Raw genomic sequence first — 24,962 nt, 5'->3', positions numbered from 1 at the left:
CTTACTTCAGCACACAATTTCTATGCTGCATATGGCGCAACGGCACCGACCATAAGGATATAGGAATAATAAACAGTTTAATTTATTGTCACAAAGACATCCCAGCTTTATATTACACCATGCATAGACATACACTCTCTCTGACTATAGCAATTCCATTTAATTTAATCCACAACAGAACAATATCGAATTAACCACATAAATCAGATGGTATTACGACCTATATGCAACAGTTTATATAGCTTATTTAATAGTGATAAGGGCATCATATTGGGTGTAACGTGTAACTGGTCGTGCCGTTCCTATAAACAGATAAGTTTGCTGAACGCGGGTACCACAATATGCGTAGTACATATAGTGTAAGATGCAGATGTAAATTACAATCAATTAAATTTAATGATGCGACGAAAGAATCGTTGTCAATTTGATTAAAAAAATTAATTGAGAGGACATATTGGTAAAGGTCAAACTTTTGATTTGATTGGTTTCACTTGATTATGGTCGCTTAATTAGTTTCTTTGTTCAATTTATTAAGCACATTTGTTGGAAATGCAAGGTTCGTTTAAGTATAAAAACTTTCTTTTGTACTACGATCCATCAGGCACACCTTAAAACTATGTATGCTCATCAACTAATTGAAATAATTAACAGTTCTTCTCGAATTATTTCTAGTTTTAAACAAATAAACAAAAGGAATGTGGAAAAGATTTACTTCAATTACATCTCTTACCAGATACAAAATTTGTAGTTGTGTGCCAACCAATAAATACTGTAGACCCAGATGCAGAGGATATCTCTGCACTCTGCTTGTATATATATACAATGCACTATACCAGAATGTAATGGTAATCACTTTGTGCTCTACATTTGTACATACTTGCATTTCCAACATCATTCTACGAAATCTTAAAATAATGAGTAGAAAACAACAACTAGCTTTCGCATGAACATCATATGTACTCAAAAGAACGAATCACATCAAAAGACTGTGTTGCACCAAATGGAATGAAACATCAGAAAAACGATATTTATATCAAAAAGGAAAATGGTATTGAAATAATGATACACATATCAAAGGAACGACGCAAGACTCTCTAATTTAATAACTATATACATTTCGCCGATGATGTATCAAGAAAAAAAAAGCAGAGATAGATGTTATTATAATGCGTGCACAAAGAACATAATATCGAATCTCGGAAACTGTTATCATTTTACTTTTAGTTTACGTTTGTTTTTTGTGCATCGTTGTGATCGTTTTTCTTTCTTTTGGTTTCAAACTGATTGAATGCACACAACATTCCTGTAACTCTTGACAATATATCGGTGTTCCGATTGTAATTTATTTTAGAGATAAAAAAAGTTGTTGTACACAGAGCATCCTGAAAAAGCAGAAGAGGTAATAAATAGACCTAATGCAACTCAGCATCATAATGTGCAAAATTTGCAAACTTTAGATGCCTCTGTTGCATAAATCGTTACGTATGAATCTCAGGACATAGTTTCTTATTAGGTTCATGATGTACATTATGACACACGGGCTACAGCACGCACGCGAGGTCATAGACCGATGTTTGTTTCTTACACTTTATATTATAACCATTATGTAAAGTAGTGCGATCGAAAAGATTTATAAATTTTCGCACTAGTGCAAAAAAGTGACGGTTGCACTGTCGATGCACTGTCGTATATAATAGCTCAATAAAAATTCTCAACCTAAGAAGAAGTCGAGGCTGACACAAATTGCAAAATTCCTGTTTATCCACATGTTGGAAACCAGATTTTGTTGACAGAGAATTTTACAAACGCCAATTTTACGCACTAGTGTGAAAATCCACTTACACATAAAATCTTTTTAACGACTTCTGCCTTTATTGAAAATTTTCGTTTAATATGTAATCGGCCCCAGCTTCGGCTTGGGTTTGGCAATTTTGACATCTTTTGCGGAAAATTTCCATTAAGGCGCATGTAAGGAAAATAGCTATTGCCACATTATAGCGAGTAATTCAACGTTTTAAATGTCCCAGCTATTAGAACCCTAAACCAATGAAACCGGTGTGTTTGTACATATATATCAGAATAAATGCCATTATTTATTAAGAGAATCCGCCAACTGTTGTCACGCAATAAAGATAATGATTTCAAATGCTAATTTAATACAAAAGGAAAAATAATAAATCTCCAGACATTAAAATTCGTTCTCTCGGTTTCTTCTTTTCTTCTTCATTTTTTTTTATTATTTTACTTCTCAACCGTTTTGCAAAAATCAAAACCCCTTAATTAAATTATAATATTTCGACTTTCCGTTTACCTCAGCAGAATCCGTGCGGTGATAACGATGCGATTGTTTTGTCGATAAAAATTTAACCAAAAAGAATTTTGTGCACGAAAACCAGATATCTGTTTAATCGATTATCGCGCCTATCGTCGTATATTTGATTTCCATAAATTTTTGTGGAAATTTTATGCAAACATTTTTCCTAAAATATCAATCAACTTTTCTCGGTGGCGTAAAGAAAAGTTTTTTTTTCTCTCGGTGTTTTTTTCATTATTAAATTATAAAAATCTTTTAACTTTTCCTTTGCGGATGAAATGCGCGCATATTACATTAGGATCGCTATATTGTTTATTAAATTCTTTTCTTTTAACTTTAAGTTCCCGTGAATGGAATTGAATTAAAATATCTGTTGCCGCCTTTTACTGATTTTGAATAGCAATTGGCAATAAATAAATTTAAAAACAAAAAAAAAATATATATTGAAGAAGGTGTCAGGGTCTTTCGGGTTTATATATGCTGTGTATGCAAAACACTTTCCTCACACGTACATATCCTCTCGCATCTACTATATATATCTATATTATCCGCTATAATTCTCAGTTAATATTTTTATTACGTTCTTTAGCATGAGATACAAACACTTATTGCCGACGGGAATAAAATATACAAAAAATGGAAAAAAAAGTCACGGCGGGTGCATTGTTCATAATTTATTGTATTGTTGTGGGTTATGTATATATATACAAGTGGATATAGTTACATGCGGTTGGTTGGTATATATATTTATACGTACAGAGGATATATACCTTATACTTTTTTGTGTGTTTTTCTATCTTTTCACTTAAGTCTTCATGGTTTTACGTTTTATCTTCGTTTGCCAAATAAATAATTAAGAGTTATTCCCTATTCACTATGACAGGAAAATATTTTTTCTAAGATTCCATTGTTGTATTTCAACTCCTTGCGGTTTGCTTTTCCATGGGGATTTTAGTATTATTGGTTTGTTTGAATGATTGTTATACGTATTTTATATGAGTGTTTGGGTAGGGTTTTTTTTCCTTCTTCTGCTTCTCTCTCTTAAGACGTTGAAGGTACACGGAATCGTTGTGACTGATGTGAACTGGAAATGCTTGGCTGTATAAAATTAAACGAAAGCAAGTGAAGTTTGAGGGAAAATGGAATATCGTTTTCAAAGTTAATTTTACATTTTCGTTGTGTGTCGAACAGTTTACTACGGCTTCGTCGATAGTATAAGTACGATTTAATGATTACTAAGTCGTCTAAAACGCAAATGAATTTCACTTTAGACAATTAAATTAAATTGGATATTTATTCGTTATTAGATGGAAAAAAATGTATTGTATTTCGCTTGGGTTATAAAAGCAATTACGTTTTTACGATTCGACCGTATATTTTAGTCGGGTTCGGGATATTTAGTTTTATAACGCGTTGCGATAATTATTTATTGAACTATAACACATGAATCTATCATAAAAATTTATCATTCAGTTTTACGTGAGAGGTTAAATGTGTAAATGGGTGGATGTTGTCTCACAATAAATATTTGTTGAATTTCTATTTTTTTGTTCAATAAACGGCATGTGCATGCATGATAATGGGAAGGAGTAAAATACGACTTTTAATTAAAAGGACTAAAAGTGAGTCATAACAGAGTGGCGTCTCTTTTTTAACGTTACACTGTAATGTATTCGTATTGGTAATGTGTCATCAATTAAAACAGAAAGCATTCATGTCGAATTTAGACACAGATATCATCAATTAGGAATTTCACGGGAAATGTCTAACAAATTATAATTACAGTTGGTAAAGCTGACATAATGGTATGGTAATGAGGGACTTCAATTTCATGTCGCAGATCTAATAATTTTTTTTTTAAAATAATTTCTGAGTTTAATTACAAAATCACAAAAAGGTATTGGCAGTATTGGTCTGTGGATTGGATGTTATAGCTTTCCAGGAAGAGTTAATGGGTAACTTATCGAAAATAATGTACGGTTCAATGAGTCAGATTTGTCCGATGTGAAAGAGTTGGTTCTTAAGTGAGGTGAAATGTGTTGAATGAACCCACTCAACATAATTCATCTTTTATCGATAACGACAACAAAAATATTAACAAGCTCTGGGAATATGTTCGTTCATATAGTAAAATGCATGTTAAAAAAATTGAAGTACAAGATTTGAAATAAACAGATTAAAAATACTTTGCCCTACTAGGAAAGTAATAAGTTCATTACTGCCCTAGAGCAAAGTCTTTACCAAACTCGTCAGGTAAAATAGCATGTAGAACTGCCGCCATCAGATACTTTTACTCACCTGGATACGAGATAACTCGTTACTTCCCAGTTATACTAATCTACTATTGATCGGTGGAAGTAATAGACCTGATAACATATGCTTGCCGTCTGTAACAGGTTAAAGGGACTGTATGAAACAATGTGACTTCGATGTACAGTATATCTGTTATCGACAACGATACCAAAACTAATAGTCAGCTCTGCTTAACAGCGGTATCTTACACATAAAAATGCATGTTAAATCAAATGAAGTGATAGATTTTATTTCAGTCTGTCGAAGAATATGTCGTTTGTAGAGTTTTTTCTTAAAGTTTTTACAGTCGACAAGCGGTCCGTAATCAGTTAATCTCTTGATTCGTTTGTAAACAACGACAGGTTACGTCACGATATTTATTTCTATTACTTCATTAGTTTTCATATAAATTTTGCTTTATTATAAAAATACACTAACTAGAGTACACCGTCTATTTTGATGGTCATTCTGGTCGATTACAGATGCCTAGCTATTCACTCTCAACGTCTAAGCAGTCTCTCTTTTCTACAAGTACGAAATACCACAAGTACAACTTACATTTACTTGAATTTCTTAGACTTTAAATTGATTGATCTGACATATAGATAGAAAACGCGTAAAATTGGGTTACATCTAGTACTTTGAGGATTTTTTTATGTGAGCAATGTCTGTGCATTTAGAAACGGAAAAAGGAATCAGAAAAATGTTTCTAAGCGATTTTTACAAGTTCTAGAATATAGAATCGTCTTCGGTTTCTATGGATGCAATTTCATCCCAAGCATTTTTCAGTTGATAACAATTAGCTCCACAAACTCCATAAACTACTGCACTACCGTCTATCAGCAGTAAAACCTGTTATATCTAATCAACAGAACCAGAACAAAAGCAATACAGGAATGCACCTGTGTCCTTGTTGTGAAATATGACGTAAAAGTGAATTGAGCTGGAGATATTTGTTATGTAATTCTATGGGGGACACACCAGCATTTGTTACGTTTATTAAAAATTCTGTTATACCACATTCAATTCTTTCTCCGGCACATCCAGCACACACACAACCAACTATAAGCGTTGGTTGCAAATGAAAAAAGGAAAATGCATATGAAATTGTATAAAAATGACCTGACCCTGCTGACATCTTTTTCTGACGACGGTACAGGTAATATCATGTGAGTTTTCAGTCGGTTTTCGCCTTCAAAAAAGTTGATTTAAAAATCTGACTATATTATACATGCTCTTAACGAAGCGTTGCAATTTTGTCATAAGGTTGTTTATCTTATTTTCTCACTCGTTTTCTACGGAACCATTCCAAACTGTTGATTGTTGTATATATATCCATGACGGTATACACAATTGTGTACGCTTTTCGTGATGAAAATATACAACATCTGTTCCATTTCTGGAAAAACCATTCAATTTTAACACCCTTAGCATACGTTACCGAAAGTAACATAAATTGCACCTTTATGCTATTCATGACATGACTTCATAAATATATTTTTTTTTGTCCTGTCTACCAGCTCGTTTCTGACAAAATGTATTTGATGCTGGAGATCTGTTGCTTTTAACTGAAAAATAATTTTCATCCAATGTGTATCATTTTATGAAGAAAAAAAAATCGTTCGCCTTTTAGCCTACATAACGTTGCGGTCTTTTTTTTCCTCCGTATACATAATCCATTACGCTCAAGGCGATTTGAAAACAATATATGCATCGTTCGTATTACACATTTTTTTTTTATATTTTAAATTTAATTACATGGGACGAAGCATACAAATAATATAGAAAAAAAAGAGATGTAGGCCAAACTCTATATCATCATCCCGTTGCTCGTTTCGTTTTCATGTATTTAATTTTTAATTAACTTTTATGTTACCTTTGCGACATAAAACAGAAATAATAGAAAAAGGAATATGATGTGTGAAAGGCGTGGTGCTTTAGGTTGGGACTTGCGTAAATCAATTATATTTTAATACAATTTTTGTACACAACAGCTCAGAATAATAACATTTTTCAATCAGATTTTATTTATTGCGATTGCATCAAAGCAATTTTTCCTGTGAATCCATCCCAGTAGTATAAGTAGCTCTGACATACACGGGAATAACAAAATTTAATGATGTGTGCATGGAATGTAGAGGCGACGTTTGAACATGTTTTATTTCATAAAATAATAGTATTTTGTTAACCGAGGCGAGAAAATAGGAAATTCCAACAAGAGCGACGTTTGCGACTAGAGCGAAGCGAGTGCTGCAATTTCACTCTAGTAGGAATTTCGTATTTTCCCCCAGACGACAGTACAATATGTTTTTCAACTGTGAGCAGTGACATCATTTTGTTACACAATTTCTCAAAACAAAGCGCCTGTGTAATGGGCTCCATACCGTCGTCGACTAGGTTGGACGAAATTTACTATTTGTAGTCGCGTCATTTTTATATTCAATTCATGTAAACCGAATAATGCAAATAAAATAGAAAATTCACACCAAGCGACAATTCAGGTGAGATGATGACTATTTTTACCCTGCTCTCTTTTTTCACGGAAGAGAGCGTTGAGAAAGTAGACACTTTCTCACCTGAAGTGTCATCAGACGAATTATCAACAAAGCACCATCGTCTCATTGTATTTGAGTGGAGAAATTTTTTTTAATTTATTTATTTAAGCCAACGGCTGACACCTACTGGCTGTAATTTACAACATAAGAATTTACAAATAGAATAAGGTAAATTCATTAAGCAAAACCGGAGGTGAAATTCGGCCCAGTCGACCCGTCGGAGCCTCGTTTCGCCTTTTGCTTCGTCACTTGATTGAAACTGATCGATCGCGTTCTATTTCGGAAATTCGCGGTCCAGCAGCGCACAACAGTCCACGTTCCATACACTGAATGATTGGGTAACCGGTCCATGAAAACAACTCGCATGATTCTCCATTCGTGTGATCGGTCCACGCAGTCAATATGGAATAAGAAAAGAGCAATTCTTAGAAAGTACAGTCAAGAAGACGTATGACAAGAACTATGAATAACGACCGAAAAAGAAAATGATCAGGTGGCAGAAAGAATAAATCCATGCCTTATTCACGCCGTACGGATGAAAAAATGTAAATCAACATTAAGATTAAAGTGAAGTGCAGCTATTGACATACAAATTCAGCAAAATATATCAGAAAAACAAAACTATTGAAATCTTTTACAACTCTACGACTCTCTTTACGGACTATCGTATAGTATAGTACGTTAAATTGTATTGTCTATAGTCTGTAGTCTATATACAGCGTAATGCAATGTCGTCACAACATGTGCTGTAATTGTTGTTCATTTATCTTAACGATCTAGGTTCCTCAGATGTTTACATCTTTGCATAACTATTTACTTCTGCGACGAGCTAGTCTTATCGTCTTTACTCGAAAGCATCTCACAGTGAGCATTTTCCATTTTCCTACCTGTTCCCTATATACATCATGTTGTGTTGTGTGTACATATATAGTCGAGGTACATATGCATGCATGAGCATGATACACAGTATTTATACAATTTTTTTTGTTGTTGAAATATTTGTTCTATATCTATATACATATGCACATCGTGTGTGTATGTATAGACATTTAAGCTTTTTCCAACCAACACAGTTAAACGCAAGAAAATCCCTTTTATATAACGTGCATATAATATTATTATGATTACAATATTCCACCTGTCCCGAAACCAACATAAATTCATATACGACAGACTTTATTTACTCCGCGCTCATATACTCTGGCGCTCTTGACAAACACATTTTTACCATCCACACCAATACATCCAAACACATCTAGGATGTATTTATACACCGTGCTATACACATTCAACATTAAAATCTAGAATTTCATCCCCCACACTAGACACACCATATCTCCCCGACAGTATACAACCAGCGACTGTGAATACGAATCAACCATTGGAATATAGAATATAGAATTTGAAATATACTCAGTGCTTTCCAAAGGCACACAAAAAAAAAAGTTGCAACTGTATGTGCTTGGGCTTAGTAACATCGATGTGTAAAACATAATATGGAAAATTCAAGAGAAAACATTCTGGTGGAAGAGCCCAAATGGATCTCGCGCATGGTTTGGGGGAAGCCGAGAATATCGATCCATAGTCGTTTCTTGGTTGAGTTGTAACTTCGCATACCGGGGTGTATAATAGTGTTTGAATGCCAGGTTATATTGTCTGCAATTTGATTCAATTATTTATACACAACAGCATTGAAACATAAATGTTGGGTTCTCTTTTCTGTATTTTTTTTTCAATACCGTTGGCTAATAGAATTTCCCTATCTAGATGGACGTGTGAGGGGTTGCTTACCATATGTCTTTTGGTCGATACAATTATGATCTTTTTTTTTCATACATTCTGTTCGTTTCTTCTTGCTCGCTGGTACTACATTGTTTCCAGTTTCATTCAGATCATGTGTCACTTAAGATGAAGAGATTGTTGCTTCTCTGTGGGTTTTTGACATCAGGGCGTTGACTACACACAAAGCATAACCGAATCAAATGTAAAATTCATACAACTTGTACACTCAACGGGTGATACAACAGTGTGGCTTGTGTCTCTGTGTTGCCATTGCACTATCTGTACGAGAAGTAAATATAGCGTTGCGGTGTCGTATACTTGGGAATCTATTTGCCAAACTCATTACATCACTCTTTTCTCATTTTCTCTGTTGCCAGTCTCATTGTATAAGGTATAGCATGTCTACATTTCTGTGTTTTTTCCCCACTCCAGTGCAATAATTTTTTTTTTGTTCGTTACGTGATGGCTTTAGTGCAAATGCGAGATGCTATAAAAACTTGTTGCCCCTCTGGTGAACGAAACACAACCCTCTATGTATTGATGTTCAAATATGTTGTGAGGACGCACAAAATGGATTTAAAGGTGGCTTTTACAAAATGTAGTTTATATCTTTTGGGTAAATAAAAAAAAATGTAGCAGCCGGAGATAATGTGTATGTTTAGGAAATTCTGAAGGAAATTTTTTCTTCTTCTTCTATTTTTTAATAGAATTTTTTTTATGTTTAAGGTGAGATACACAATAAATTTCGAGATTTTTTCGCAGTAAAAGTATATTATATTTATGGCATACATTACCCGTTTGGCAATATTAAACGTAGAATTATATAAACGTTTTTTGGTGCCGCATTTCTAGTTATGTAAAAGGAGTATAAAATGGGAAACCGTAGAATATGATAAAGATATAATATTCAATGAAGTTTGTACTTGATTACACCTTCAGCGTACAACAGAAGAAGAGAAAAAAATTGATTGTATAAACGTGGGGGGATCCACCAACTTTCCAAAATAAAATAAAATAAGAAAGAATTTCGGTTGGTCTTTTTTCGCTTGTGTTTTCAATTATTTTGGCTTATAAAGTGTTTGTTCTGTGTGTACAACATTTTAGCGGTTTTGTGTTTCTTTGCTTTGCTTGTTGGATTAATTAGGAAAGTATGACAGGGTAAAGTTATTCATTAACATTCTACTACACAGCCATACTATACAGGCTTGTGTAGTACAGTAACAAACAGATAAACCGCCGATCGATACACATCATATCGTAATTATTATGTACTCTAGAAAAATGTTTGTTGTAAGTTTTCTGACAGTCATGGTCATCATTACAATTTTTAAAATGGGAAAAATATAAAAATGATAAATGGGAATTGTTATAGGGAATGAAAAGAAAAATGTGTGTGTTCGTTGTTTCGGGGTGTTGGATTTGGAACCTCATAAAATGTCATATTGCGGGCTAATAAACCGTAATAATGGGTGATTGTATAATATTCTCATTGAGTTTTTTTTTTGTACGTTAGGGTTTGTCAGTTTTTGGACGAGAGCAGGGTGAGTTCAGTACTTGAACTTGTAATTAATTTTACGTAATTAAATTAAAATAATTTATTCCATTCGTTTAACGGAAGTGGTAATTGCGGTGTGTATATGTGATTATTACTAAATTATTTAATTTCTATTAAAAGTTTAGCGCTCCCCAATTTTAATGACGATAATTTATCAAATTTCGCAACTACCTCCATCAGTTGCACGCCGAAAATTTTATTAATTTTCCATCGAAATTTCCATATTTTAAAAATGATTTGCTTCGATTGAACTGCCATCACATAAGAAATTTTCGGTTACATTACTGATGAAAAACTTACCGGCAACTTATGGGGTGGTGGCTATTTTTTTGGGGGTAAAACGTCAGCTTTGACAGCAATGGATAATTAGTCAGAAGAAAATATAATTTATTATACCCGCACGGTGCAAAAAAAAATCACCCCGTAGAATGGAAAGCACCATTTGGCCGAGAACGAAAATAATTCCATTCAGTAATATTTGTACGTCCATTTTAACGGTTTTTACGTCCATCTGTTTGTCTGACTGTCACAATAACTCACAAAATAATTGAGCTGGGATGATGAAATGTTGGTGAAGCTTTTTTTCAATGCAATGAAAGCATATGTGGATGACCTATGCAAATGAAAATAGATGTGGAGCGAAAAGTCGGGAAAATCGGGAATAAATAACAAAGTTTTCATTCATAAGCATGACATTCAACAGTATAAGTAACGTTACACGACTATTGAGTTATTAATGACACTCGCTTTGGTGCGATTCTTACTATACTGTCCCGTAATACTATTCGGTTTCCGAGACCAACCAGACAATTTGTAAAAATAAAACAAAAATAATTTCCCATAGGAAACCAATTTACAAATTGTATATGCCGTCTCCAATCACGTCACAACACAAAGATTTGATTTGAATGGAGAAATATTCAACGTCAATCACATCTTTTAGAACTTTACAATTAAAGCTGTACGGAAAGTTAGGGAAATAATACAGAAATCAAAAGTGAATTACGGGAGTTTCATTAGCTCTGGCAGAAACATTGTAGTCATGTTAAAAATGCCACCTCATAATTTTCAATGAATCTTTTTTGTTTTCATATTTCTTTCAATCGCCTTACGAATTTTACAAACTTTTTACACCGTCACCTTTTCTATTTACTGAATATGATTGATCAAGAAAATAGGAAAAAAAAAGAAATCTTTTTAATCATAGCCACACGTACAGTATTATGACAATAGGAGTGTGACGCAGGTCTTATGCAAAATTTCCAAATTGAAAATTGTCCCTGATGATCAATAGTAAAATGTTTTGGAAATCACCTGTTATCACGAGCTCGAGCAATTATGTGGTGGATTATGTATGTAAACAAATGAAATAAAAGATTTTGTGTCAAATGTAGTCGAGGCTTTGAACAAAATATAGAAGAGACTCGATGATTATGCGGCAATATACGCTTGTCATGGACAAATTGTATTATGTGTGCAAACAAATGAAATAACAGATTTTGTGTCAACTGTTATTCTGTCAACTGTTTTTACTCTATATATGTTGAACGAGAGAAGTAACAGATTCATTATATGCAGTGCAGTATATGCTTGTCAAGTTGAATTGTATGTGTAAACAAATGAAGGAAAAGATTTTGTGCCAATCATAGTCGATACTTTTAACGGTGTGGAAAATTACTTCGAAAATGCTGTACCATTACTTTGTGACTTCGTTGTAGAACACAATATGTACTTTGTCTGTACATAGCTTTGATCCACTTTACTCATGTACAATACTTTCCAAGGGAGACACAAAAATTACATCAACAATTTGCGAGTAGTTCAACTCTTTAGGAATTTTTCTTTTTGCACTTATGGAGACTTGCGTCACATTGTCTCGCTCAGCTGATCCGGCTGATAAGATACGAATAAGAGACATAGATTGAAAACCTTTGATGCTTTGATGTGTCTTCTACATAACATTTTTTAACTGCTACCTCGACTGCTACCGTATTCAATTTGAAAAACATATAAATTGAGTTCGATAATTCTTAAAATGGAAACCATAAAATTGCCTGTAACGACTGTCTTGTTACATGTTTCGTCCACAAAATACTTATCGATGTCTCGTATAAAAAATGTAATAATTTCTCTTGTTAAAGGCTCCAACTTTTTTTACAAGTTTTAATTTAAAATTTTATTAATAGCTACAGTGCCTTCCAGCTAAAGAACTTTTTTTTTTAATAATAGACTCTATTTTCTCCGTACGTCTTTATTATTAGAATTCATATACATAAAGCTTTTATGCTCAACTAAGTCACCTGTAGCGTCTTATCCGTGTAATTTTGTTTGTATAAATAAGAATGAACATCAATTTTATCCATGATCGTGGGTCATTTATTTTATTACATTTTCTGCTTTATGTCACTTTGATATGTTCGTTTTATGTGTATGAATATTTATCCATACCAAGTCATTTAAAAAAAATAGGTGTGTGCTAAGTACATTTAATAAATTGTTTAAAATGACATAAAATGCATAAAGAGAAGCAGCAACAATAAATGTAAGCTTGAGAAAATGTTTTCGCGGTAAATGACCCGGGCGGTAGGAGAGGAGTAACATCAGTGTGTACATATACTTGTACCGTTGGGGATGTAGAATTCATGTCTGGTTATTCAATTAATAACTTTTTGACTTCAAAATTCTTAATTTAATAAAGTTTTAAGTTGCAAGATAATCAGATAAAAAGCTTCAACCGAATCTTTTCGCATATTTTAAATATAAAATATACGAACAGAAGGTGGTTGGAGTTTACGTGAGAAAGATTTTTTTTTGTAAGTTTAGATGGTGTTGTCAAACTCTTCTCGACGAGTGGGTTTTTAAGAACACTGAACGACTGAAGTAGTACTATACTCATGGAATATAATGCTGATACATATTTCACGCAAAATATCTCGCAGTTATTTTCGCTAGTCAACAGAGCAGATAAAGTGATGAAAAGTCATCAGAAAATTGTGTTCGTTTACATTAGACTGCTTAATGTGGCTGAAACAGGTACCCACTGAAGAATAACGAAACATCCATCTTGAGTCAATTTCCAGGGAATATAAATACACTTTATTAATAAAATACGACGGGATGGAGTGAAAGAAATGTTGATTTTTTTTCCTTTTTAAAATAAATATACGAACCAATTGGGACGGAATTGCAGACGAGAAAAAGTCGATAAGACCGGTGAAAAATGATCCAACATAATATAAATGACAAAAATGTAACGAAGCGGAAAGTATCCGTCAATCTATCCTTTCGTCTGATATTATTACATCGAATTTAATATACAAACACCCCCATCATCACCACACAAAATAACCTTTTTCTTCGACTTTATAGGTTTTTTTTTTCAATATTCGCAAAATACACATGTTAACGCTCGCCACTCGCACGCCATACCTTGAAATACTGTCTGGGCCGTATAAGTGTTTTTCTAAGTGTTAATTAGTGCCGTATGGAACGGCGCTAATTCGGAACAAATAAACGAATTTCCAGGAATGATTTCTTGCTATTAAATGTATAGGATTAAAAATGTATTTTCTCATTTAATCCGAGGGAATAAAACGTGGCGAGGTCGTTGAGAAGTCATTAATTTTAATAACGACGAATTAACTTTCACAAAAGTTTCTTGTTTATAATACGTACGGACGTAATATCTACGATATGTATTACGATAAAACGCAGTAAAAGTTTTTGTTGATAATTTGGCGTTACATTATTTTATGTTTTATGTTGGCATGAAAGCAGGAAAAAAACAGCAAAAGTTAAAACTTACTATGAGGGAGCACCAATACTACAGAACAATCCACGAAAAGAAAACTCCAAATCATTAGTTATATACGAATCGGTTAATAGTATAATAATACTTAAACATAACTGCTTGTTAACCAACAAACTTAGTATAGTTGAAGCTTCACTTCAACTACATCACAGAAAATAAGGGAGTACACAGAGGAAACCGAAATTATATGTTGAACCATCAATGCATTTTTTATCAAATGAAAAAAAAAATATTGAAGAAGCTTCAATAGCTGATGCATAATTTATGCTCCAATTATGGGAAATTCATTTAGGAAAATTCCTATTCAATAGAAATTAAATGAAAATTCAATCATTGAATGTCTGACTTTCATTCCGTCAAAAAGAAATATATTTTTTCCTCTTTAAATTGAAACAAGATGAATCCGATCGTCATACCTAATTGAAACTCAAATAAAAAACCGCTGAAGTGTTCTTCAAACTCTTTACAATCGGTAAGCAATGAAATCATTGTAAATCTTTTACTTCCTTTGTTGAAAGTATCGTCTTGTGTGGTTTGATTCAAAATCTTTTATTTCGTTAATTCTTTTCATCCTTCTATGAGGTCTAATCAAAAAAAAATTGAAAAAGTTTGCTGGTTGAGTTTACGTGAGCCATCTAGTTACGAATTTTCAATTTGGAAGAATCGTGTATTTGGGCCAAATTATTTGGGAAAAACACCACCATCGACCACCCCTAGTAAAATTTGTGTGGTTTTCAACGTGACCGGACCGAACAGATTTCTAGAATAAATTTCGACTGACATCGTTACGATCTTCACCCCAAATAAGTTCCACGTAACGAGCTACTTTCAATCCTTAAAAAGCAGACAAGATTCAAATTTTATACAAAAATTACCGTTTCTATTTCAAATATTTAAGCATTTGAAGCTTAAGTTCCGCCCCTAAGGTTAAATATTAAGCCCGAAAATTAAGATTGTCATTACGTTGACATCCCTAATAATAAACCCCCAGCTATAACATTTAAATGGTGGCGGTACCAGCGACACATACATGCACTTTATATTTTTAGATTATTCATGAAGGAAAAACTATTTGTTGGGTCGATATGGAAAACGTATCGAAACAATTTCGCTGTATTATAGGACGAAAATGGCTATACATTCGAATATTAAATGAAATCACGTCATTATGATAGATTCGCTCACATTTTTATTCTTTTCCGTTTCAGATAAAAATAAAATAAGTGAATGATGTCCACCGAGTGCCAAAATCTAACTATCAACGGTGAGTGCAAAAAATATTAAAATTTCAACAGTTAATTTGAAGTCAAAAATAAAAATTATTTTCACGCCATATAAAATTGACATGGTATTAGAGCTGGTTAGTGCCCCGGCATCTATTCTATTATTTAGGAGTTTTTATTTCCCGAAAAAAAACCTGTATCATATCATGTGGCATTTTTGTTTAACTTTACTCAACCAATTTTGACTCAAATTTATCTCCGGTCTCATCATTTTATTAATAGCAGAAACCGCACTTTTTCTTATAATTTTTATTATTGAGGAAAAGTCATAAAAATCAATGAACGTTTTATAACCATGCCATAGAGAAAACTATAAAATTTATCGTTATGCCGTGTACACTTTTATATATTTAGAATATGTTTACCACCACGTGAAAAATGTAAATTAACTCCGAATTCAATAGACATAGTCTGTCTATACGCGTTCCATATTAATATCCACATACAATTCCTTATTATCATTTGAAGTCAAATTTATGTCACATCGTATATAAGTAACATAACGATAGGTTTCGGATTCTTTTTTTTTTGGTCTTCGAGTTTGTATACACATTTTAAAATTAACTATTTTCATCCGGTAATTAATTGGTTATTATTTAAGCTGTCAGTTTACAATGATTTATTTGATTTGGTAAATTTATGAATGAGTTTTAAGAAGGGAATCATTTGAATTATTTTTATTAAATATTTTGGGTTTTTTGTTTATTTTGTTTTTTCGGCTATGAGATTTAGTCGGTCTATTAAAAGAATTATACCAAAATAATCATACATGCTCATCATAAACGACTATATGTTAATCGCTGTGTTATACCACAAGGATTACATGTCTCGTGTTATGGATTTTTGGCCCATGTTTATCGAGTGGTTTTTTTAAAAACATTATGAACATTTAGAGCACATTAAACTCTTTTAAAATGTTAACTGTTCAACGGATTCAATTGATATTTGAAATAACTTAGAGCAAATGCCGGAATTTACATTACGTCACATTGAATTGCAGCGTAATGTGGCTATAAAAGTATAGTTAGCATTTATAGTGCATTACCGGAAGTATGATATTGAACTGACTGAGAAATGAGCAATGATGTACATGAGACATGAGAGCTGATAAGGTTACATAAGGTCGAGCATTATGAAAATCAATAAAGAGAAACAAGTCAATGATATGATCAGTTAAAGACAGAAAGGGGACGGGTCACATTAGCGAATTATAGGTAAAATGAAGATTGATTCATTTCGCTTCGGCTGACGGTAAAATCGAAAGTGATTGCCCCCTCGCAATCTAAAAAGATTCAGAAAAACCAAAGAAAGATATTTGAGCCGAAGTTTACATTTTTTTATTACAATTTCTTCATTCCGACAAACAAAACAGATGAAGTGGCATGATATGAAAACTTATGTTGGTATTTAATAGTGACCGGGGTCTCATGTCGATGCAGCATATCGATGGTACATAGGTTTCAGTCTGAATTCGATTGTCATTCCAATTTTTTTTTGTAGAAAGTCGACTCAAAAGACGAAAGTAAATATGAAAAAATATATTGGTCACTAATTACAAAAGCTAACGGCGAAAGATCTATGGCTTGTTGTCTAAATGGAGCACAAAAATTTAGGATTCTCAACTATTAAAGAAATATACAAATATTTACCGATAGGATTTGTCGATGGGACTAAATTTAAATCTTTTAGGAATTAACAGTACACGACCGAATCGTTTTTGAAATTTAAATTTAATCCACTCGGGAATTACTTTCATTTTACCCCAATTTAATTAACCCCCGAGGGATCACATTTTAATCCTTCGAAAAAAAAACCTTCGATAACTAAGTTCAAAACTCAAATATTTTGTCAGATAGGATTGGGTTTGGTTAGTAACCAATGGTTACAGTTTCTCGTGAAATGATCGTATTCAACCAAATCATTCCAATTGTGTAACGGCGACGTTAAAATTTTCATTTTAATTCACATGATGATTTGAATTTCCTTAATCCAGCAGAGGATCACAGTGTAATTCAAAAAAAACTTACTGGAAGTAATTCATCCCAGGATTCCAATTTTAATTCCGGATTTTTATCTGTGTATCAGCTGTGGCAAAAGAGGAAAGCACCTCTACCGATATCTGACGTACACATACTTCAAATCCCTCGATGCATGTGAAAGTGTCGAAAAAATTGACAGATAAATTTAATGCCGCCGCTAGACGTGAATAAACACGTCTCGTATACTAAAGTTAATATCAAACCAGATCGACTAGTGTCACAAAAAATTGTGTAAAAAGTCGGAATTCGGCAAGAATTTTATCGATTTTTCAAGTAAAATCAATAGAAGCACAAAGTCAACATAAAACATCAAATTATATGGATTGACGTTGACCATCATGACAGAGTCCAGCATCGTTTCATTTTAATCACCATTGACGTTTCACTGGACCATTCCGAATATCAGTAAATTGGCTAAAGTCTATTCACCAGAATATACAATTCAGAGCACACCATGGAAAGTTGAAGTTCGGCAAGGAATGGTTAATTTCAAGCAACACCTTGGTATATACTTGCATCATGCTAACATGAACGTGTTGTCAAATTTGTCATATGCTGCAAAAGCTACATTTAAATTGATGTCATTCGATAAAGGCACTGATCGTCTGTTATCGATAACGACGACAAAAATAATGACAAGCTCTGGGTAATAGAGTCTTTCATACAGTAAAATGAATGTTAGAAAAATTCAAGTACAAGATTTGAAATCAACAGATTAAAAATACTTTGATCGATGGAAGTAATAGACCCGGTAATAATACTGGTCATATGCTTGCCGTCTGTAACAGGTTAAGAAACGATTTTTTTTGCAAGTGAAGTAAAAAAGATGGTTCTACACTTAAATGTATAAATATTCATTGTTATCAAAATTGATAATTCTAAGTGAAATCGTTGATGCGAGACATAACACCCGTATCGTATACATTATAGCATAGTGCTCATTCGATTTCCTCCATTTCGAGCAACAGTTTATAATCCTTCTACCCTGAGCAAATGTATCTTGAAGAAAGTCTCTGGACATGTACAAGTTTGATAAATGAATCAAAGAACAATAGGTGTCTGACAACTGGTACGTGTGAAGAGACTGGTGCCTCCACCCTATATGCCTCAAAGGTCAACAACTTTATTTTAACTAACTTCTTCATAGAAACGTAGAGTATACAGGGATATAATGATTAAATCTGTAAATCTGCACAAATTACGTACGGCTATACGTTCCAATAAAATTGATTTGATTGTATGGACAAAATCGTACGAGGGGTGGGAGTCTTACGGCTTCGTTTTCTGTTTAAAGTGTTAATAGGTGTCTGTATTTGATAAAAAAAAAAACTCTTTTTCATTTGTCATCGATGTTGACAATTGCTGACAGGCGTTTTAGAAAGGTGAATAGGGAAGTTTCATAAATCTTTAACCTTAAATAAACTTCTTCGCCTGCAATCGTAACAATAAATCTGCTACTTCTTTTGTTCGAAATGCCATCTTGTTATTGATACAAAATCTTATACTTCATTTGTTAAAACATACACAAGTCAATACAAACGCAGGTTCATTGATTCTTTTGTCATCACAGACAATTTTAACAAGGGTTAAGTATTGACCATTATTGTCGAAACACAAGAAGATATAAATCTATGATGTCTCAAAGAAGACCAAAGAAAATATTTAAAATAAATTGCTGCATCACTAATTACAAAAGCTAACAATGTTAATTCCGGCATTATTATTAAGGTAAACTCTTTGAAGATAATTTCCCTTTCTGCTACATAAAATTTGAGTAACACAAAAAAATTAGCCCTTTCTTTGTCGTGGGAAACGACGATACACAATGTCTGCTTATTTTTCGGCTTGGCTAGGCGCATATTTCTAACTTTATAAAAATACATTTTCTTTATTTCAATTTATCAAGAAATTTGTCATTCGCTGTAAAAGTCTGAATACCAGCATAATCGTACCGCTCAAGTCAATTCTTTGTTCCGTTAAGAGATTATCAAAATAGATTAATTGTTAATGATATTTTTGGTATATAAGACAAAATTGAAATGAATGGAACAACGAAGAATTATTAAGTGTTTTTTGATTGACCTTAGATTATCGAGTTTCTTGTTTCAAGAAATAATCCCTTGCCTTTTAAAGATTTACGTTACTTCGTTACGTGGTCGATTCTATTCGTTCCATTCGTGTAAACAAATCTTAAGTGTTCACTTTATTTCTGCAGTTTTACCGTACATTCCCATTGCCACTGACACCTGCAGCTATCTTCCAGATGTATATCCCTTTAATTCGAATAGTTTTACGAGTTACAGTGTGCACTCGTGCATGAATCGGATTAGTTTAACACTCTGAACACGGTAACCTTCGTAGAAACAATCAGAAAACGTATATAGATCGAGAAAGCCATAATACACTCAACCTGCACGTCGCAGAATTCTTTTTTTTATTCTCTGTTTGCAAATTCTTTTTGACAGAAAATGGTTGAATTGAATATGTAAGGGGGTTTCTTTTCGGTAATACGGTCAAATTTTTCTGTCTATAATATGATTGAGGTTGGATTTGGATATATAAAAGACGTGTAAAATATCGTCAGCCCTGTACGACGCACGTGTTTCATACGTTTGATGTATACCTTTGATGTATAAGATTAGAAAAATTCTTAGTAAAAAGAGAAAGAGAAAGGATACAAGAAAGTAGCGGTAAACTCTCTTCACTTCACAAGCTCAATATTTTCCATTTTACTATAAATGTCTTTGGATGCTTCTCATCGCTCTACAGAAGTTAAACTGGTGGACTCAAAACCCTTGATGAGTTGTAACTATTCACGAATCATAAGTCTCGCAATCGTGAGCTTTCAAAAAGAAAGTCCTCAAGTAATTAAATGATAAGAAGAGGATTGTTTTACCCTGATTATCAAGAATCTCCATCGATTTTGTTTAGTTTCAAGGATTTTCTTGGGTTTTCAAAGATTTTCTTGAATTACCAAGGATTTTTAGGCTTTTCTTCAATTTTAAGGATTTTCTAGTTTCCAAAAAATTTCAAAGAATTTTCTTTAAGTTGAAAGAGGTTTTTTCTTGTTTATCCGCCCATCGTGTTCGGGTCTAGGTAGTAGGTAGCCATTCTGATTATTATAATTCGCTGTTGCGAATGATTGAATTTTCCATTTTTGTTTTACAAAATACGTCAATCAATATTATCCACGCATATCGGTTCACTTTAACTGCTTCCAATTATTAAACATTTCCCAAAAAATGTCAAATTACAATTCGCAGAAAAACATCATCATATAGAATGTCTAGAATGTAGTTGAACCATGTGAATGACATTCAATATCCAAAAATTAATGAAATGTTTCGGATTCACATGACAGGTCTTTAAATAGTTTCCCTTTATTCAAATAAAATAGTATGCAACTGCCACAGCGATGTAATACACACACACACTCATGAATTTAGTAAATTGCAATATTTGCTTTGAAGAAGTTATATGCATTCAAAATTCCCTTTATTATATCAAAATGAAATGGCAACAGAATGATGTTCGATGAATGCACGGAATATTTAACCGATTTATATCGTTTTGACTACGTTTTTTTTCACCGTAAAACGCGTTGAACACAGCCAATTTTATTCCATTCCTCCCTAAATATCAAGAAATAAACAACCAAATCTGAAATCACAGAATTTTGGCATTCCTTTCAAATTACGGATTAAAAGAAAAAGTATTACGGGGGCATTAATACAATAAATTATAATTCAAAATAGTAAACGGGCGAATATATAAATAAATTTCATGAAAATATGGACAAAATGCACATCTGGTTTCTGTAAGTAGTATAAAGTAGCAGTTTCTATTATTGTTGTATATATTGTATGTTGCAAAAGGGGGCGCCGAAATGTTTTATTTTTATGTTTCGGAGGCGTTCGTTTGGAAAATTTAACTTTTAATATTAATCAATTGTTCTTTTACGTCGTCAGACGCAATTAACTCGGTTTATAGTTCCTTTCGGATACATTTCACGTTTATACTTCATTGATGTTAATGTGATGCGAACACATTTTCGAGGGAATATTTCGTACACACCAATTGTGTTAAACGCATTTCGATGTTTCACTAACAAAATATTATTTAACTTCACAGTAGGAGCTGCGGGAAATGAATGGACATGCTAGGCTTTCTCAAAAAAACCAACACAAAGTCAAATTCTCTATGTGTTCAATTCAGAGCCTATTTTAATTGAATTAAATTCCCTAAAATTCCTGAATCTTTCCTAAATTCTTTACAGTTCTTTTAATTCCCCAAATTTCCGGCAATTCTTTCAATACCTGAAAATTCCTCAATATTATTTGCTCGTAAATCTGAAGAAATATCATTTCGCTTCGCTGGCTTATCGAAGATCAGAAACAACTAAAAATCCATAGGACACAGGCTTTTCAATACGCATTAAAAGGAAAAAGATCGAAAGGCGGCGATAAAATTAAGGAATTTTAGACAGTTTAAATTTCCCTTAAAGTAGGCCTTGATTCATTTCCCGCAGCTTCCAGATGGGAATAAATTTTGAATTTTGTAAACAGTTGACGTTTTCACAACCAAAACAAGACCAGGTCAAGCTTTAGTTCGATCGTTCAATGAGTTAAATTCCGTGTCTCACATTGATTTATTTCTGAGTGGAATATATTGAATTTTAACAATTGTTTCTTTGAAGAAGGAAATGAAATTATAGATCGTGACGTGTTTGTTGCTCCTATTTTCGTTTCACTTTAATTCCATATTTAGAGTCATTTCGCTGTGAAAATGGCTTGCTCCTCAAAATGGTTCGTGTGCTGATCCCGAAACAGAGAAATAAATAAATTGAATTGCAAAAATATCTACCTGGGATATGGTGTATCTATCGCGAAACGTGCACGCTGAACGATTCCATATATAAATATCTGATTTGGCCATCGATGCTAATAAGATTTCGTTTATCTCATACATTGCTTTTCTATAACAAACATAAGACCAGGAATACAATTTCGGTGTATCCATTTCTCCTCTCCCCCGTTATAGTTCTTTTTGCGTTTGCTTAACTTGAAGTTCCATTGTTTGATAACATCAAATTTAGCTAATACGACATTAACTCCATGTGTATAAATATATAAATCTCAAGTAGCAATGCTTGTATTATGCTAATCTCTCAGCGTATTATTGTGTTACATAAGCATCTAACAAATTTCCGACAAAAAACCACAAACACATATATTAATGCATTTTGAATCTCTGGGGAGTTTAGTGGCATAACATCGATTATCTCACCCTAACAGATAGCATACACACACTCATATATATTTATACATGCGTTTACGAAATGTGGTTGTGGTATGTTTGGTAAGGAAGAAAAAAAAACACACAAACTGTACGAGGAGTATAAGTGTAGTGAAAAGGCGAATGAACGCCAACTATAGCAGTATTCGAACCGAATTTCAAATCACTAGAGATCAAGTGTTTTATAAGATTTTCGTGTCCTGTCCCACGTAAAATTAGATTGTTACTGGGATGCTAAAAATAATGTATATGTGTACATGTTGTAGAGAGTGAATTAATGTAGTAACATGGTTTTCTTTTCGTTCATGCTACCGTTGCTTTTAGTTTTACGATTACAGGTATATAAGCTAACCATTAGGGTAAATGCTAAACAGTTCGTATGTATTGCAGGGTTTCCACGGCGACTTCTAATTTCACTTTTTTATACACAGTAGTTCAAATGTCGAATCTACTACTTCATTTGATCGAATTGTTTGATAGAAAGTCTTTTACTTCAATTGTTTTAACACTTCGCTTACTTTTTTTCACTTCAATCGTTACCAGATGACACAGCCACCGACTGACAGTGACAGCGGGATTTCATTGCTCTGTTTCGGATAAAGAAATTTAATTTAGAGAACATATAACTGTGACTCGCGAAGTCTGCGAATAACATTCTTCATTTGTAAGATCAGATAAATCTCATTTCAGAACATTAAGCAGTGTGATATGATGCGGGAACCCTGTTGAATTGTGTCATATTATAGTTGTGGTGAGACAGCACTACTCTCAAAGTTTTATGATTTCTAAATTGCTGTGCTCAACGTAAAACATTGAGCAGCGTACTTGAAAATGTATCTTGTTCCGGTAAGCAAAGCTTATGTTTTTTTGGCTGCTTTTACTCAAAAATGTCACAAGTGTAGCAACGAATATAATTAGCATCCTCATAGCAATTTTTCTCGGTGATGTTGCACCTGCGTTTGCATTGTTGAAAATATTTATATTTTCAGAGCGAAAATACTTTTTAACATTGGATGCTGCGAAAGTAAGGTAACCTGAGGTAACAATTTTGTTATGAAAGCAAACTCCCAAATGTGTTTTTAAGCTTCGGTAACTGTCTGTTTTCGACAAGTGTTACGCTGGAGACAGGTACACTTGCCCAAAAAAAAGCTACCGAAGCACAGGGCGAGTTGCTCAAATATACACGAGGTAGTTTGCCAGTTTCACAAAATTGTTTCCGCTTAATCAATTACAAAGCAGCATTCAATGTATACTGTCCTACTGCCTTTCTCATGGAAAAGTTGAATTTGACATACAAATTCACGAAAAATTAAATATTCTTAAAGTAATCGATCATTTTCGCAGGGACAAATTTCTATGTAAAGCTCAACTTTCGAATAGGGCTGCCAGTAATAGTCCATTACTGTCTTGCTGGGACATTTTTTGTTGAGGCGTGTGGGAAGGTTGCATTTCGAGGAATATATCACACACGCCTCAACAAATCAGGCCCCAGTGAGGCAGTACGGTTCTTTGTTGTCTTGTGAACGGTAATGACACATTTTCTGGCCGCAAGACAATAAAAGTCTTTCCAATTAATGCACCATAGCAAATTGAGTCCATGTGTCATTGCATCAGGACCAAGACAAAATGATTTCAAATTGCCATTTGTTACCAAGAACAGAAATTCAAAGAAAGAAAAGGAAAACTGTCGAGCTAAATCAGAAAATCATAATTACGTTTTATGACACAATTCGGATACAGAGGCAGACGTCCCAAGTATTTATTCATCATATCGAAGGCATACATGCATAACATGTGTTTCCCTTTAAAACGAAACTCTTCTACTGGTAACATGATATCCGTAGCTAAGTTTTTCGTTACAAACCTATTTTAAATTAGAGGAAAATCAAAAGACTTTTCTGTTACGGGTAAAAAATTGTATATTTAAGGAATAAAAAAAAATTATGTCGAGAAATGTATCATTATATTAACGTAATTATTCCAGCTGGAATAGAAGTGGCTTTGCGTATATATCTATGGAAAAAAGGGACACTCTA

At 33.2% G+C, this 24,962-nt stretch overlaps 1 protein-coding gene across 3 annotated transcripts in view; it reads left to right on the top strand.

Moving 5' to 3' along the window:
- LOC119070822 (discoidin domain-containing receptor 2) overlaps positions 1–24,962 on the top strand; it is a 210,770-nt gene that overhangs the window by 19,888 nt on the left and 165,920 nt on the right. For 2 of the 3 annotated variants that reach the window (XM_037175322.1, XM_037175320.1), the window contains exon 2: positions 15,518–15,573. The exons of the other annotated variant lie outside the window; for it this stretch is intronic. The gene's annotated coding sequence lies outside the window, so the exon portion shown is untranslated. The remainder of the gene's footprint in view (positions 1–15,517; positions 15,574–24,962) is intronic. 3 annotated transcript variants of the gene reach the window in all.

The sequence above is a fragment of the Bradysia coprophila genome (assembly GCF_014529535.1).
Source record: "Bradysia coprophila strain Holo2 chromosome IV unlocalized genomic scaffold, BU_Bcop_v1 contig_106, whole genome shotgun sequence".
NCBI lineage: Eukaryota > Metazoa > Arthropoda > Insecta > Diptera > Sciaridae > Bradysia > Bradysia coprophila.
Note: the sequence above shows the minus strand (reverse complement) of the source record. Positions and strands in the feature narration are given on the sequence as shown.